The sequence below is a fragment of the Rhipicephalus sanguineus genome, chromosome 1, assembly GCF_013339695.2.
Source record: "Rhipicephalus sanguineus isolate Rsan-2018 chromosome 1, BIME_Rsan_1.4, whole genome shotgun sequence".
Lineage (NCBI taxonomy): Eukaryota > Metazoa > Arthropoda > Arachnida > Ixodida > Ixodidae > Rhipicephalus > Rhipicephalus sanguineus.
Window position 1 is genome coordinate 53,195,310 of NC_051176.1, and position 18,227 is coordinate 53,213,536.

Sequence of the window (18,227 nt, forward strand, 5' to 3'; positions counted from 1 at the left end):
CCGTGTTTGACTGACGGCTAGAAAGCAGCAGAGCGCGAAACGGTTGAGAGGCACAAATACTGTGAACTAAGTAATTTTTCAAAACCTCTTTGAAACTAATTGTAAAAGGTTTACTCCAACTTAATACAACAATTATTAACAAAATCACATGGACGTTTTGCCTCCTATGCATGTGACATCCTCAGTATACACTGGCAACAAGAAAAAGAAAAGGAAAGAAAGAAAAAAATTTGCGGAGATCGACCAGTGTCCCATACGTCCGTGTAAACCAGTAGGGGAATGTGGTTGTTGCATGTTATAGTCGGATAACTTTAGAAGTCAGCGGCATTTTCTCCTCAAAGGCAGATGAACACAAGCCTGCACCAATGGGCGCGCACTCGGGACGGACATCATGAGCGGGATGGCGGTGGCTTCGCCTTTGGAGAACATCGGCGCGTGCATGAGCGGGACTATTTCTTTTCTTTAGTCTCTCCTGACTTCTTAAGTTGTATCCGACTATAGTTACTATATATGCTACGACATGGCTCCTAAAGGTGCCATATACAGTAACTATATTGCAAGCCGACGCGTCGCGGCGAATGAACCGCGATTCCAGGAGTTCCTTCCCTCACCTTCGTTCACGAGCCAGCGTCGTCACAGTGTTTACGTCAAAGCTATGCCCTGTTCTCCGGAAGTGTTAAACAAGCTCCATCTTAGAATGCGTTGCATGAGTTGCTTTAACAACATCCCGTTTGCCTTCTTTAAGCCTCGTTGATTCTTTCCTTCCCATTTCGCCGATGCAAGTCGCGTCGCAATGCCCGCATCGGGCTTGTATATCACCCTACTCTGATCGTCTGCAGGTGTGCAAATTTGGGTTTCGCGAACACATGCCCAGAGTATAACGGGACTTAGAAACGGTTTGTATGCCCAGCGGACGCAAAGCTAACCGAACAGGGTCTGATACACCTTGAACATATATATGGAACAGACACAATGGACGTCGTCTTCATTCGTCACACACTCTCGTTGCTATTTGCATGCGCTTCTGGGTGTCGTTAATAAACATCCTATGATACTGCTGTCGTTCTAGTGCATCAACCACATTTCCATTTTGAGTATCAGAGGACATTTGTTATTATTATTTGCAAATAAATTCCCTTTTCACCAACGGTGCATGAACAACAAAATTGATGCAACAAAATGAGGTGTACACAACAAATGCTTGTGTTTGGCCCCTATTAGGTTTACTTCGTCTAGGGTTTTACCACGTGCATTTTGACTGCCCGCATGCCTTCATACATATTTAATAAATGAATTCTATCGTTTGGTTTGTAATCTATTATTTATTTATACAGTAACGGAAAAGTAGCGACGTTACTTCGTCACAGTAACTGCAACAAAGTAACGACGTTACTTGTCACAGTAAGTGTAACTGTAACAGGTTACTTTGGAAACTCGTAACTGTAACTGTAACAGTTACTTTAACAGAGCCAATGACTTCACCCATCAAGCACGTGTTTTTCAGACACCCCTCTCAATATCACTTAAATCCACATGAGGGCTTTTAAAAGTACGCCGCCCGCTTCCCCGCCTGTAGTTGCCTTACCCACCATCTTCTGCAGCCCTTTGTGAGGGCTAGATGTGCCGCCCTTCTGCAGCCTTTCCAAGTGGCTTTCATACTCCACTCTTCTTTTTTTGCCTTTGACGGCTCCGCTCAGTAGACCCCCCCCCCTTTTCCATTTTTTTTCTTTTTTTCTCTCCTTTTTCTTGCTTTTTTTTTCCTTCTTTGCAGCTCCCCTTACTTCTGAGATGAGAGGCCTGAGCGCCGTTGCAAACTTTCTTGAAATGATGTGGCAAGGGCTACACTCCTCTCTCTAGTTTTCTCTTTCCAGGCAGCAATTACCAACAGCGACAAGCACCACCGCTAGACATGACGTCAACACTAACCCTTTAAAACTAACACGCCAAGGATGACAAGGTGCCTTGGATAAAGATAGGTCCCCCTATGGAAACGTCGGCCAGCCTGTCTGAGGCACTTTCTCCTGTTTGAAACCTATCCCACTTTTTTGGCTTAGGTAACTGTAACACTGTTACATTTTACTGGTAACGTGCCCATGACTGATTGCTTACTGTGTACATGTGTGAATGTTGAACACGCAATGGCACTCTTTCAATAGCTCTGCAAGTGGCTGGTCCACTAATACCTGTTCTTATTGCACCCTGATCCCTTCATTCAAGGATCGATCTCTTTAATATATGAATATAGACTTGCCTGAGGACATGTTTGGTACTCACTATCTGTGTGTGGTTGGGTTTGTCTTGAGTGAAATCAACATTTCCTTGTGGTATCTATTATGCATGTATCAGCGATGAGAGCTGTTCATGGCACCGACACAGAGGACAGATTGCAGTACAAGATAGGAGCATACTTCCTGCAAGCCCGGGCAAGCCATAATGAGTGGTAGGCATTTCTTTTCATCACTAGATTGCGACAGTTTGGACACATAGCACCTATAGACCCTTATGCAAAATCTGCTGCCATCTAGCGGCCGCTGTGTGCATTTCCGCCATGTTGAAGGCTAAGCGCGCTCCGCATGTAGACAAGGAGCGTACATATCAACGTGTGGCGGCTGATAAGAACGAAAATGCCAACATATTTTCGAGTGCTGTGTTGCTGAGATTGAGGAAATTGGGATGCTGAAGAAGGTTTGCAGGAACCAAGCCTCCATGTTATACATTTCCTCGTGGCCGGCGAGAATCAGCAGATCGTTCCGTTGCTTCGGTTACTGCTTACGACTAACGCCGTGTTTCCGTTCGCCGGTTAATATATGTGGTATGTGACAGCATCGGCACTCATCAGAGAACACTCTTTCATGTCATGCCAGAACAAGAAAGTTTTCGCACCGTGTGCTTGCTGCAGGCACAAACCACTTCGTGTACGAGCTTCAAAGCTGCATCGCGGCTACTCGCGCATGCCTGCGCTGCTGTTGATATAGCTTGTTTATTAAATTGCGATAACAATTACATGTTAGACAGATAGCTCGTGCGCGTCATTGATTTGCAGCGGACGGACCGATTGTGCTGGAGCGTGTTGTTTGTAGTTTGTTTTCGATGGTGGAGTTTAACAAGGTAGCGTCTGGTGGGATTGCTTTGCGTGCGTATTTCTTCACTATGCGTATTTTTCAAGCATTTCATGTGGTATCACTGCCAGGTTCAGACGGTGTTGCCCGGATGTCCTGACCGCCCCCACCCCTTACTTTTTTTGTTTAACTTATACCCCAGGAAAGCAAATCAGGTTCTCCCAAAAGCTGATCCCCCCTTCGGAAAAATCCTCTGTACACTCCAGTTTGCTATGAAATGTTAACAGGTGTTTCAAGTGCGTGGTACTTTTCTTATGAAACTAAATAAAATGCTGTTCCGGGAAATGTGCTACATTCTACCGTGGGTGCGCTACCGCTGGTTACGCGCTGAGGCGGTTTCAGTCGGCGAAGCAAAACTGCCTTGCCGCAACGGGTTTAAATTGTAAAGCACCAGTAGGCCCCTAAAGCGACAATGTGAACACGAATATTCTTGGCGTTTCCTGTTATATAGGATCACCTATAGGAAGGATATTCAATAAAATACCAGCTGATCGGCATCTACTTCTAGGAGACCACTACACTTTTCATGTTCACTTTCCACGTGCATGAGATCCCGCAATTTTCTGCATTTTAATCGCACGGTAATTCTGTACATAACATAGGTCGGATGACTACAACAGCGAAATAATATTATTTCAAAGATAAAAAGAGGAACAACGTTTTATTTAAAATAGATGGACACTACGTCGGCCGACATAGGCTGTCCCTCATGAAATATCTTTCAATTGGGTCAATGCACTTTCTTACCGTCATCGCTGCGCATAGCCGCGCTAAATAAAGCCTCTCCAACCATCCTACATTATACAAGCATGATATTCAGATAGCTAACAACGCTTTATTCGCTACACTGAAAACGACAGGCCAATTTGTAACCTAGCGCAGAGCTTCATTATCGACGACGACAGGCCTGCACGTGACTCGCAGTGTCAAACTTGTACCTTCTTCTCGCTGTGAGGCGGTTCTTTACATGTAATAACCGTCAACGTAAAAACTAGGAAATGCCGGTAACGTGTACAGGCCCGCCTGGCATTTTTATGCCCTGATTGCCGACTACCAAAGCGGATACAAGCAAGAAGTGATAGCGGCGACAGCAATAGAATTCGGGCACAAGCCTCCAACATGGCGCCGAATCGTTAGCTTCGTCAACCTCCAACAGATGGCAGCAATTTTGCATAAGGGTCTATTGATATACAGCATATACTGGCCTTTAGCTTAGGAGTGAGAAACGTACCTTCTGCACCTTCAGTGCAATGCATATTATTTAGTTTGCATTCCTTGAACATGGAACGTCGAATAGTTTGTATTGTGAGCTTGTAATCTTTGAACATGGGATGTCGCTAGAGCCAACGATTTGAAACTTGGAGTTGTCTTCATAAAGGGAGCAACTGTTAATTCTTGATGTTGCCATCTTGATGAAGGCAAGTCTACTCGTACAAGAGTTGGCTGCAGTGACATACCGTTTGAAGATTTTTTTCGTCTCTTCAAGCCTCCTCCATCTTCCATCGAACATCTGTGTTGTTTGTGCTGCCATGAAACTGTGGTACAGCTGCCATGAAAAAAAAAATTGGGCGTGCGCAGGCACAGCTCCATCGAAGAAAAATAATTATTTCTTTGTTAAAGATAGTGAAGGCACACTAATGCAATCTCAGCCAAGATTATTAATAGTTGCTGACTCAATTTTAATGTAGTAGTTTCGTTGCTGTGCATACGCACGATGAAACTCTCATCAAAAAGTGGGAAGCAACCACACATGCTCCAGTGTTCAGCTAACCAGTCATCACTGCCTTTCTTTATGCTTCAGTCTTCCCTGAGCCTTTCTTTGATACACTGCCCCATTTGCCCCACATAATGCTTATCCCATCATCTGATAAACGATGCCTTCCTTACAGAGCACATAATGTGTCCTGTGATTCCTATTGCAGCCAAGTGAGTGTCTGGGTTGCAACCTTTTCATAGTTTAGCACGCTTATTTGAGGCCGTGAACACTATGCTGATGATTGCCCGAGCACCAACCGTTCTTATATTGTCGGATATCCCGTGCAGGTATGACATAGTGGCAAACATATTTTGGCCATCACGATTAGCCATTTCTTTGGCCTGGCAGCTGGAAGGTGTTTGTTTAGTAGGGCTTCTGCAGCCAATACAGCAAGGGGAGCAGGATATCCTGCTTGCATCCAGCGAGTTCTTGAAATCAAGCCTCGTCCACAAGAAATAGGAACATGATTATTTAGTACAATATGCAAGCACATAAGTTTTTAAATGTTTTAGATATGAGGATGACTGCGTCTTTCTTTATTAAATACCACAAAGGTTCTTTCGAATCTGAAGCCACTAACATATTAACACTGGCACATGATTACTAACACCCACTGGTGCTTACCCACGAGCATCCGGGCAAGGATTGTACCATATCAGGTTCCTGAATGTACAATTTCATTTGCATAAAAAGCGCATGAGCTAGTTATACGAACTGATGGGAAACAAGCCATTGCTGCCTCTTAGTTTCTCCCACTCAATAATGGTAGAAAGGTGCATTGTCTGACACTGCTCGGGCAGTGGCGTAGCGAGGGGGTAGCAGACCGGGCCCATGCCCCCACTTGCCCTCTTCCCCGAAATGAATTTCTGCCTATGCCACTGTGGCTCGCTAACGCAGTAAAATTTCTGTTCCTATTACTTGTGGACAAGCCTTAATTTCCAAAGAACTCCCCTGACACAAGCAGGATATCCTGTTCACCTTGCTGTATCGTTGCATATGCCCTACCCAGAAAACCACCTTCCAGTTGCCAAGCCAAAAAAAAAAAAGCCAAATCTTGATGGCCGAAAAATGTTTGCCACGATGCCATATCTGCACGGAATATTCAACAATATAAAAACGGTTGGTGCTCGGAATCATCAGCATAATGTTCATGGCCTCAAATAAGCATGTTAAACTATGGAAAAGCAGCAACCAGATACTCAGAGGAGAGGCTTGGCTGCAATAAGAATCACAGGACACGTTACGTGCCCTGCATATAAGGTACCGTTTATCAGATACTCCTATCACGGGGTAAGCATTATAGAGGGCAAATGGGGCAACATCTCAAGGAAAGATTCAGGGAACATTGCAACAATGTAAAGAAACGCAGCGATTGCCTGTTTGCCAAACAGTAAAGAAACTATACTACATTGATTATTGAGTCAGCAAGTATTCATAATCTTGGCCGAGATTGCATTAGTGTGTCATTACACTACTTGTCAAAGAAATAACTATTTTTCCTGGACGCAGCTGTGCCTGCGCATGTTGAAGTTTTTCTTTTTAAATTATAAATATGTGTGATCTGAGTCCAAAAAACACTTAAAAGCTAGCGCCTATCTGTGTCCCTTCTTGTCCTGTCTTCACTACTCTCTGCAATAAACGTAATGGTTAAAAGGGAGCCGTTCGGCGACCTAACAGCTTGTCACTATTAGTGGGTTAGTAGGCCTTGAGGCGCTCCACGTTGACTATGTCGCGCCCTCGACGGCGCATGTCCAAAGCTGGTTCGATGGGTTCGATCAGGTAGTTGACCGGTGATGTGCGCTCGATGACCCGGTAGAGGCCTTCGTATTTCGGCAGTAGTTTTGAAGAGAGGCCAGTTGCAGTGGTAGGGACCGAGAGCCATACGAGCGCTCCGGCGACTAACGTGGACTCAGAAGTGGTGGTGCCACCGTGAAGGCTCTTCTGCCACTCTTGTTCGTGCGTTGTAAAGGTCTTTGCAAGCTTGCGACACTCTTCAGCAAGCCTGGCTGTGTCAGAAATAGGCGCACACTCAGATGGATCCGGCTTGTAGGGTAGTATCGTGTCAATGGTGTGCGACGGGTGCCTTCCGTACAACAGGAAGAAGGGTGAAAAACCAGTAGTGTTCTGAGGGGCGGTATTATAGGCGTAGGTGACGAAGGGCAGAATGGCATCCCAATTTGTGTGATCGGCGGCGACATACATTGAGAGCATGTCGCCGAGCGTGTGGTTAAAGTGTTCGGTTAGGCCATTCGTCTGCGGGTTGTAAGCAGTAGTTTTGCGGTGAACAGCATGGCACTCTTTGAGAATGGCTTCGACGACTTCCGACAAGAAGACACGGCCTCGATCGCTGAGAAGCTTCTAGGGTGGACCGTGACGCAGCATGAATCGGTGTAGCAGGAAGGAGGCAACATCGCACGCTGTAGCCGCTGTGAGGGCAGCGGTTTCGGCAGATCGCGTTAGATGGTCAACGGCGATGATGGCCCAACGGTTACCAGCCGAGGTCAGAGGAAGTGGTCCATACAAATCGATGCCCACGCGCCCAAACGGATGGTTAGGGCAAGGTAATGGTTGTAGACCGACTGGTGACACGTGCGTTGAAGGTTTTCGGTGTTGGCAATCGAGGCAGGAGCGGACGAACTTCTGCACGTAACGGTACATCCCTCGCCAGAAGTATCGTTGTCGAATGCGGTGGTAAGTTTTGGATACCCCAGAGTGCGCGCATTGCGGATCAGAGTGGAAGGACTCGCATATTTCATCACGCAGACTTCGGGGTATCACAAGTAGCCACTGGCGGCCGTTGGCGTTGTAATTGCGTCGGTGCAGTAGGTTGTCACGAATGGCGAAATTGTGGGCTTGACGACGCAACGGGCGAGTGGTTGGTGTTGCCGACGGATCAGTGAGCAAGTCTATCAGCGAGGTGATCCATTTATCTTTGCGCTGCTCGGTAGTGATGGTGTGAACGTCGATGGAAGAAACAGCAATGTGAGATACTGAGCAGGAGGCATTGGCGTCAGGCAAGGGGGAGCGCGAGAGGGCGTCGGCATCAGCATGCTGGCGTCCGTTGCGGTACAGCACGCGGATGTCGTAGTCTTGCAGGCAAAGTGCCCAGCGGGCGAGACGGCCCGAGGGATCCTTCAATGATGACAGCCAGCATAGTGCATGATGATCGGTGACGACATCAAATGGGCGACCATACAAATAATACATGAAAATTTACTACTTTGAAAATTATTAGAGAAATACAAATGCAGAGGTTCATTATTCATATAAAGGCCTATTCATACAGCAAATATGAACAAACTAAGATGTTCACAGAAGTAACCATAGCGTCTCAAATTTGACTAATTTTCACTAACGCAGCGTTTGTCGTGAATTTTTAAAAATGCATAATTTGCTCAGAATTCTATCAAATTGTAAGAGCTATTTCTTCTTCACTTCTACTTATGCTAAATAGAAAGATATTTGTAATGTATAGCTTCAGTAGCTGCCAGCATGGTTGCGAATTTACGAAAACGCACTCTTCGTAAGATGGTCGTCGTCAACCGGCGACGCTCGTCGAATTTTCCTGTGTTGAAAAAAATTTTTATGTGAAAACAAATTGCGATTTCGTGCTGTGCAGTCATATGTGCACAACATACAAAATTATCAGGAAAATCGGAAACATCAAGTATACACCTTTTTTTTTATCTTTCGTGGAATCGACCATTGTATATGATGTTATCTCTGTGAAAACACTTGGGTTCAGGTGATATCTTAAGTATCTGCGTGATTTCTAGAAAAGTTAGTCATGAGTTCAGCACTGCTATGTGCTCTTTTCTTGAGTAGCTGTGCTATCCTGTCAAGATGTTTAACAAGTAACAACGCACTTGAATGTGGATTCTTCTTTGTGGCAAAAGAGCGCAGACAACGGGACGAAGAACATACAGGGCACAGAGCTGACTATCAACTGATTTCCTTATTGGAAAGTCTGATAATCTGTAGGCAGGCGAGCAAAAATCGAAAAATGGCACAAATGCTATCAAGCGACTCGGCCGCCCGGCTTTTTTTTTTGGATAGGGTTTACAAGATGCGGCAGAAGCCGATTTCATTAAAACATAAACACAAGCAAAAAATGGCAAAAAAGAACAATGACATGGTGGTCAATACCAAACTGATTAAAACCGCTAAAAGTCTGACATTCATAAATCAACAAAAACGAAGAACCAGGGTCTGAAAAAAAAAGGTTTTTAAGCAAGTGACAGCAAGGCTAGAAAACTGCAACCACTAACAATAAAACAGAAAACAAAACAAGAAAACAAAACATGTGACAACAAGCTTAGTGATCACAATTGAGGCTCATGGCAGCTAATTTCTTCGTCAAATAGTGCTAGTGATAGCGCGCTAACGCAAGCTGCTCCCCTTTTGTGAATTATGTGCGCCTCATAAATTTTGTGAGCACATTACTCCCGATATTTCATGAGAACTTGCACATTGTCAAGCAATGGGGAGCAGCCGCATGATGTACAATGCCAGGTTCCTGCCTGTTGTTGCTTTTAAAGATTTGGCATGTTCACGCATTTTGTAATTTATGCATCGTCCGGTTTGTCCTACATATGATTTTCTGCATGATAATGGAATGTCATAAATGACGTTCTTCACGCATTCAATGAAATGATTTCTGTGCTTCTTGTCACAGCAAAAGGATACTGTTTCATCCCTGTTAACTAGCCTGCATAGGGAGGCCAGATGGTTTGGGATGGAGCATAAAACTCTTATGCCTACTCTGCCTGCAGTCTTCTTCAACCTATGAGAGAAACCGTGAATGTAGGGAACGTCAGCCAAGGGAGAGCGAGTGTGCTTGTTTGGCCTGTTATTTCTGGTCGTTCTAAGAGTGACGAGCATCTTTTCAGCTAGGGAGCTCAAAAGAGCACTAGGGAACCCCGCGCTCCTCGAGCGTTCCACTTGAATCGTAAAACTTGTTTCCGTCCACTGAGGGCATGATCGGATGAGGGCGTTTCTCATGGCAGAATAGCCTATTCCTGGAGTCATCCAGGAGTCATGCATGGAGTACCATTTGAGTAGCGAAAGGATGCTGTTATGCAACGTTACATCAAAGAAGCTGACCGAGCTAATTGGCCTGTATATGATAGCTGGCCTATCTATGACACCACAGCCCTCAGAAGTGCTGTATAGCGGTTTGTTTTCTTATGTTTTTGATCAAAGCAGCATTAAGCCAAGGCTATGGGGTTGGGCATTGAATACACGTGGATTATTCAAGTAAAATGGTAAAAATGATATCACTATTTCGAAACAGAAAGTCATCAATCATAAATTGCAGCATCTGTTGATGTGTTGCGCTAAGCTGTTCGCTTCAATGCCAAACTACATTTTCACACTCTCTCTTGCAGGTTTCAAATACAGCAACTGTACCACCACAACAGTGCAGCACAGGAGAGCCTATCGTCAGTGCCGCGTCGAGAAATTAAATAAAAAAGCACTTACTCCTGGAAACTTCTCGTATCATCTTATTGGTTTGTTTGTGATTATAAAACTGCACTTTCATGGGAATTGAATCAACTAGTCCCATTTATTGTCCCATTGAAACTAAATAAATTGACAATGTAGAGCTTGTTTCCAAATGCCTGCATCATAGGCCTACAAGATTACTTATTGGCTTCAAAATACTCTTACATGTAAAGAACGCTGTTGATATAGTCATTGCTGGAAATGTTCTGCTGATATTTTTGTTACAATCCTCTAAAGCCTACACACTTTCGTATTGTTAACCACAAAAAGATTTATTGACCTGTGTGCAGCAAACATGCTGTTGCAGGCATAAGGCTGCAATACGCTGAAACTCATACATCAGAATTCTACACACTAACAGCAGCCACTTCCTTGTAGACCCTCATTAGGTGTGCATGAGAAAGCGCATTAGAGTGGCAAAAGACAGTCTAATGATTCTGATGTCTAAAGACATTAGTCTCTTTATTGAAATACATTAATTTTTTTTTCTGTGAGATTAGCTGATGCATGCTCCTTGTGTTAAGTAAGATGCAATTTTTCTAGTTCATGAAGTTGACTGACGTTATCAAATGATGTAGCAAATTTTCATCAATAGTTGCTGCAAATAGCTAACATGCACGGTGGAAATTTGCTAACTTACAAATACTATTTTCCTGCATTTAGTAACTAAGTAATAACCGTCGTGGTAGTAATGTTACTAGCTTAGCTTACTACCTTCCAATAAGTAGTAACAGGAACTAGTAACTGTCATGGTAGTAAATTTACTAACTTTCTGTTACTACCTTTGGTATGTAATAGCTGCAGGTAGTAAATGACATGGTAGTAACTTTACTACCTTGCCGTTTACTACCTGCAGTTACTACTTAGGTAGTGAATGTTGTGACAGCAATTTAGTACCTCAAAGTTAGTAAGTAGCACTACCTTTTCTTTTAAGAGTGTAGAATGATGTGTCTTGTAGTTAATATTGTTTGGGACACAATTGCAAGGAAAGTGCACACGTTCAAAGCCAAATTGCTAAGGTAGCTTGCTAGAAAATAACAAGTGGACTGCCCCCTTATTTGTTTTGAAAGGATAAGTTCATGAGATTCAATTAGCTTAATCTAATCCAATAGCAGCTTTGAAAACCACTTCAGAGAAACTACTTCCGAGATCCTTTAGGGCGCCATTATGTGCACAGGTGCTGAAGTGGAACACGTGGAGGTTGAAAATTGAGCAATAAAGAATATGGCATGTATTTTAGGGTGATTTTATTTTTACCTTCGTTATTTTGTTCACACAATGCCCTATTACTCCAACAAGAGAGCATATAGGTGAAGAACCCTTGCAATGCATCCTATTGTATATGTAGTGATGCGTGTGCTCTGCAGGTGAGAAAGACAATGGGGACATCAATGAACATCAATGTCTAGTGGGTCTTTGGGATTTTGCCGAAGACATCATGTTTGTCCATGATGAACCGGCAGTGCAACCACACACGGACATAGGAAAGAAGGCACATAACACAGTGCTGTGTTTCGTGTACCTTTCCTCTGTGTGTGGTTGTGCTGCTGGTTCATCATGAAGGACAACCAACTAGCCCAAGTTTCAGTCTTGCTAGACATGTTTGTGCCTGCTATTTTTTTTTTGTGTCAACAAGCTGTCCTCCTACTCTTGTAGAACTTCTCACTGTCTTGTGTTTGCGTTGTAGCGTGACAATATTCTCTATATTTTCTCTCATGGCTCTACATTTCATTGTTCTGCTCAGTATGCAGCTGCGCAGCAGCATAACATGTTCCTTCATTCACTTAGTGCACTAAATACTGGCATGGGTACTCGAAGAAATGGCACAAAATGTAACAACAATTAGCGGTGCCAGATGGAACACCTAAATGCCACAGTTCTACAGTAATGGGTGAAGGGAAGGGCTTGAAGCAGAGAATGGAAATAAGGGACCCATGCATACATAATTAAGTGCCAGGCTGGCACAGTGATGGATTTGGACTCGATGCCTGACTAACTTATTGCAAATATATGTCTCAACACTGCAAGGGAAAGGTCATGTTTTGAAATGGTACCAGAAAAATAACAAATACATTTCAGGTCTCAACATTTAGTGAAGGACAAATCTTGTACTATATGCAAATACCCTTTATGTGGCACAATGTCTGACAGATGGTGTGCCGTGGTAACTGCCACGGAAGGGGGCTGCACGTAAAGGATAATATTGAAGAAGTAATCGCTGGGCAAGTTGGTAATCCATGACTACAAAGAACTGCGCGAAATAAACTGGCACAAGGAAGACGCTTGTCCGTGCGTCTCCTTGTGCCAGTTTATTTCACGCAGTTCTTCGTAAAAAAGAATAATAGCTGCACATTTAGACGTGTATGTCTGTATGCTTATGTGTGCGCTATATGAGCTGCTAATTCTGAAAAAAAAGCTGCAACACTTGCGCTTGAACTACTACAGAATGTTATTGTGTATAGCTAGTGTTGGTACTGGCAATAAATCTTGGATTCTCAAGCACAGTTTGTATTAGCTGCTGTACCAGCCAAAGCTAAGGATGTTGCATGACAGCTTATATTTAAATAAAGGTGCACGTAAAGCTACATGGTATGGAACAGGGGCGTAGCCAGGGGGGGGGGGGCATTGGAGGGCGTTCAACCCCCCCCCCCCCGAAAATTTTCAATTTTGCTTGTGTGTATATATACACACACACATGCAAACGCATGCACAAACATACATAAAGCATGGATGACTCCCCCCCCCCCCCACCCTGAAAAAAATTTCTGGCTACTCCCCGGGTATTGAACATGAGGGAGGTTGACTGGGACACGTAAAGCTCAACATTTATGGGTGTGCTATTAGTGTGAAAGCGTGCTTTTTATTTGCAGCTGTTATTTGCAATTATGACACCTACTGAGTAAAAGAATTGTTCCTCTATATCTACTATTTAGTATTTTACGTTTGCATGTCGTGTCCCATGATCCGAATCAAGCAGGATGCTACTGACTGCACATTTTTAAGACAGGTGAACATTTATTCCTAGAAGTCAAGATTACTGCCCGAGTTCAGCCACTTCTAGCATTCTGCTAGTTTATACGTTAAAGCGTTGTTAAGCTCAAAGCATACTCGACTGGATGACGTGGAGTGAAGTAATACTGGCCCTTGTCGCTCCGATCACATCTCGTAGCCAAGGAAAGAATCACTTTCACTCGTCGACAATGGGTGGAATACGAAAACAACCTTCAACCTGCTATGTTTCCCAACACAGGGCCTCCACCAGATCGCTGTTCGGCGCTGATATGTGGTCAACTGAGGCATGTTATAGAGCTTAACGTTCATGAAGCTTCAAGGTGCAAAACAAGTGCATATTTAATTTGGGGTTATTATTTAGATTTAACAGCACCTATTAAATATTAGAATGTTTCAAGTTAATGTTTGCATCATTCAGTATAATTGTTCACATGATCCTTCTGAATCCTTCAGGCCACTTCTGACTTTTGAAGAAATAGCATGGTTTTATCTTTGAAAGCTGGATCATATTGTGACTTCATTCGATTTCAAGCATTGCTATTTTTGATGCGACGCTTGGCAGGAAACATATGTTCTAACGGGTGATGCAAGCGATTTCATGCGTGCTCTTTCCGCGCCAGTCATGCACTATACGTTTCATCGTTTGTGGAAGCCAAGGGGAGCATCACTTCCAACTGTCAACAACGAACGAACCACGAGAACGAACAACCTCAGACCCGCCGTCCTCCCCAGCATGACAATCCCACGGCATCGCTCGTCCGCGCCGTCAGCCTCGAGCTCGGGAGACTGCATTCTTTTTCTGCGAAGGCTCGTTGTTCTTTCGACTCAACAACAACGTTTCTTCATCGCCTATGCTACACTCGAGAGAGAAATGAGCGCGCCCGTTCTGAAAGCTGGTCCGTCGCCTCGTACGCGCTGCACTACACCAAACCCATCAGTTGCGCGAATAAGCGATTATGTGTTTTAATCCGATTCTCTGAGATGAACCTCTACATAATACTGTCCGTATAAACGCACCGACATCAGCGCGATGCTCGCGAAGGACGTGGGAGACTGTACTTCGCCAAGTAGAGATGAGATCAGCTGACTTCCACCGCCTGTACTGCGTCAAACATCGCAGAAAACTTTTCTTTGGCGGCTGGTTGCACATCAGGGCACGTTCGGCTGCTGTATGATGCCGGCAAATGGAAATGCACTCGGAAACGCATCGTTCATTGTTCACCTCTGTCTCCGTGCGGGTTGCGCAAGCCGTCGGACGAGAAACATAATTCCACACACAAACTGACTGTGACTGCCCGCGAGGGTTCGCTTAAGGTCGTGCACACGTATACACGCGCATTATACGCGAACGATGCCTCTCATATATGCAAAATTATAGCGTTGTAGCCGATCGTAAAATCGTCCAAGATAACGTGAAGTGCATATATAAAGCCGCGGAAGTCCACCCAGATCGTGTGGTGCGGTGGCGTAGTGGTTACAGTGTCTGCTTGTCACGCGGTTGGCCTGGGTTCAAATCCCCGTGGTGGAGTGTGTGTGTGTGTTGATACATGGTTTTTGACTCTCTGTGCAGTGTTCTTGTGATGTGTAAATGCATATTCATGAGTTGAAAGGCTGAAAGAGGAACACTGCACGATCAACTACAACGTAGAAGAATTTCTTTTTTTTTTCTAAAAATTTGCGAAAAGTACCGCATATATTTCGACCGCATATTGAGCCGTATATAAGCCGGACAGATTTGACCTGAAATACCGCTTAACCACATCGACGGTATGCGTTACTTTAAGCGGTCACTTTTAAACGGCCTTCTGGCAACGAGATGGCCGCGCATAGGGAAGAGCCGCATAAATTTAGGCCGCATAAGAAAGAGCCGCTTAGCCAGAGGCCGTATAAAGAAGGGCCGCATGAAAGAGTCGTATAAGTAGGCCGCTTAGAGAGCCATTTATAAGCGTCGAAAATTTGACCTACTTTCCGCCTTATATCCGTTGTTTTAAGCGGTCGTTTGCTAAGAGTGTAGTCAGAGGATATGTCGTAGGTCGCAGTAATCCCTCCTTTTTTTTTTTTCGGCAAGCATCACACACAAACCAGCGGAGCACTGTATGTCTAGACTAGGCATCTCCTCCCTTTCTAAAGTGCAGCCTCGAAAGATACCGGGTTTTCTTCGGTACGACGTCAAACCATCTTGATTGTATATAGAGGGCAGCGAATGAAACGGAAGAAGAACAAAACTATCTTCATCGCACGTCCCCAACACCCACACAGTTTTACAATATCTATTACGAACAGGCGCACTTTGGTCTGCCCCAACCTACTCTTAGAAACAGCGAGGTAATGCTATTACACCAGTGCCATCTTTTTGGGAACCTTTTTATTTCTTCCGTCCATTGTGTTGCATCATACCGACTTCTGCTTTGTCGAAAAAAAAAGAAAGAAAACACAGCCACTGGCCCGTTTCCTTGTGTACCGAAATAGGGCGCCCCGTAATAGACTATCGGCCGACAAAAAAAGAAAAAGTAAGTCAGGAAAGGCACAGGGCGGTTATGCACGACTTTCCGAGCGTCCTCGAAGCGCGGTGCATTGCATAGCGTTCACGACCACCCAGAAAAAAATTGAGGCGACCAATAAATGCCGGGGCCAGAAGGGGGGGGGGGAATAGTGATTTGGGGAGAGGGTAGGGAGGAGAGCATGCAGCAAAGAAGGGAGCCCCAGATGCCAATACGCTTCGACTAAGGTAATTGCTTCAGTTAAACGAAAAAATCGGCTTGTTAAGTGGCATTCCTTCAGTGAATCCTCTGGACCGGTAACCAAAGACACACAAACACACAAAAAAGGAATTTACGTATTATTGCATGCAATTCGAGCCACTTGTGATTTCACCTGATTGTAGAATATGGGGAAGATGGCCCACAACTCAATACCTGCGGCGTGGGCCAATGTCAGTTTCTCTGGAATTCCCACGGGCCGCATTTTAGTAAAAAAACCATTTCATGTTTTGCCAGCGGAGATGACTGTATATGCTATCATCGCAATCATTGTTGACTTTGAGGACGTCTTGTAACGAAAGCCGTAAAAGGCTTCAGAGCCGTAAAACAAGGTGTGCCCGCAGACGCAATGCCTCCGACGAGGGAAGCAAGTTTCGTAGCATCGTGAACTCTGTTCGCGTATTTGTTCACATCAAAGATCTCATAAAATCTATGGAAACGCTTCTACGTGCCTCTGAGCTCCAGCGAAGTTTCACTATGGGGGTTTTGTCTTAGGTGTCATTAAGAAAAAATCTTAAAAACATGGTCACTATATGTTTGTCATCTTCGAGTAAACTCAGGCGCTGCTGGAATTGCGTCAAAAGATTCACGGGTGTTCGAAAGGTCAAAAAGGTCCAACGTTGTGCGTTTTCTTCTTTTTTTCTCTTCACAAATGCGATCATTGATGTTTCAATGCAAAAGTGTTACCTGAAACTAGAGCTCCGCGAAGAATAAAAGGAAAGGCCATGACCACTACAGAGAGTAAAACCTTGCGCCTTTTGTCGTTATAAGAGATGAAAAGTGACTTTCCCCGCTTAAATACCAGGTGCGTAGACAGGGGGGGGGGGAGTTCAACCCCCCCCTAAAATATTCAATTTTGCTTGCGTATATGTACACGAACACATACACACTCACGCACGAACATACATACAGTATGTTAAACGCCACCGCCAACCCCCCCCCCCCCCCCCCGAAAAAAATTTCTGGCTACGTCCCTGTTAAATACCGATGTTGCGAGTCCGCACTGCTTTGGCCTGCACTGATTTGTCACTTAGTTTTGTTTAAATATTTTCATAAATAGCGGCGTTAATGTTTTTCAGATTTTCCAAAGAGCATCGAGCCTGTGTTGATATAAGACTCAACAATTTATCGCGACTCAATATGTGAGCAAGTACTAGCGAACATTAATAATAGGCAAGCTCCTTAATAAAACAAACGTGCATTCGCAAGCGCTGCCGGCGGTCGCCGTCCAATCGGAACATGCAACAGGGAAAAGCGGGTTCAATTACACGGACACTACTATGGTGTCGTCGCTGGTATACAGCTTGACGTGTGCGTTCGATTTACAACGAAAAACGAAAGATCGCACAGTTTCGTTCTTTTTCGCGTTCGCTTTAACTTAATTGAGACCCCAAAAATGGCCGATTCGTCACGTGTGTCGGCCGTGTTTTGCGAAGGAAAAAAGTCTTTTTCTTGTTATGTGACCACTGCGCGAATTACAGCTCAGTGCACCATCGAATACACAAAAAAGAGAGTAATTTTACTCTTTCTGGTGACTCCTAATTTGTCCCATAATAGCCTCTCTAAAAAACTACACGTGAAATCTTTTTCGCGATCATTGTGCTCTCATCGGAGAGCCGTGGCAAGAGAGTTCACGTATATCTTTATATACAGTCATATATGTGGCAAATATGGACTCACCAGAAAGAGTAACAAGTACTCTTTGTTTTTTCTTATACTGAAGAAATTATCCGCGCAGCTAGTGTGTCATTAAAAATCCCATTCCGAGCTGTATAGGCTACGCAGCCCTGCCTATGGCGACGATAATATTCAGTATATTTCAACAGCGCGCATAGCGTATCGCTTGCCGCACCGTTTGCCGTAACGCCGCGAACTTTCCGGTGAGAGAATTGTCGTTTAAGAAATTATAATAAAATAATAAATTAAAGAAAGTTTTCGCAGATCAGTGTCGCTTACACAAGTTATGTGTAGATAAAAGGCAGCGAAAACAAATCAGCGAGTTTTTACACCCTTTTTGAAACACCCTACTATCTTACGGCCTCGATTGCATGCAGCAGCAATTGGTGAAAACTTGTT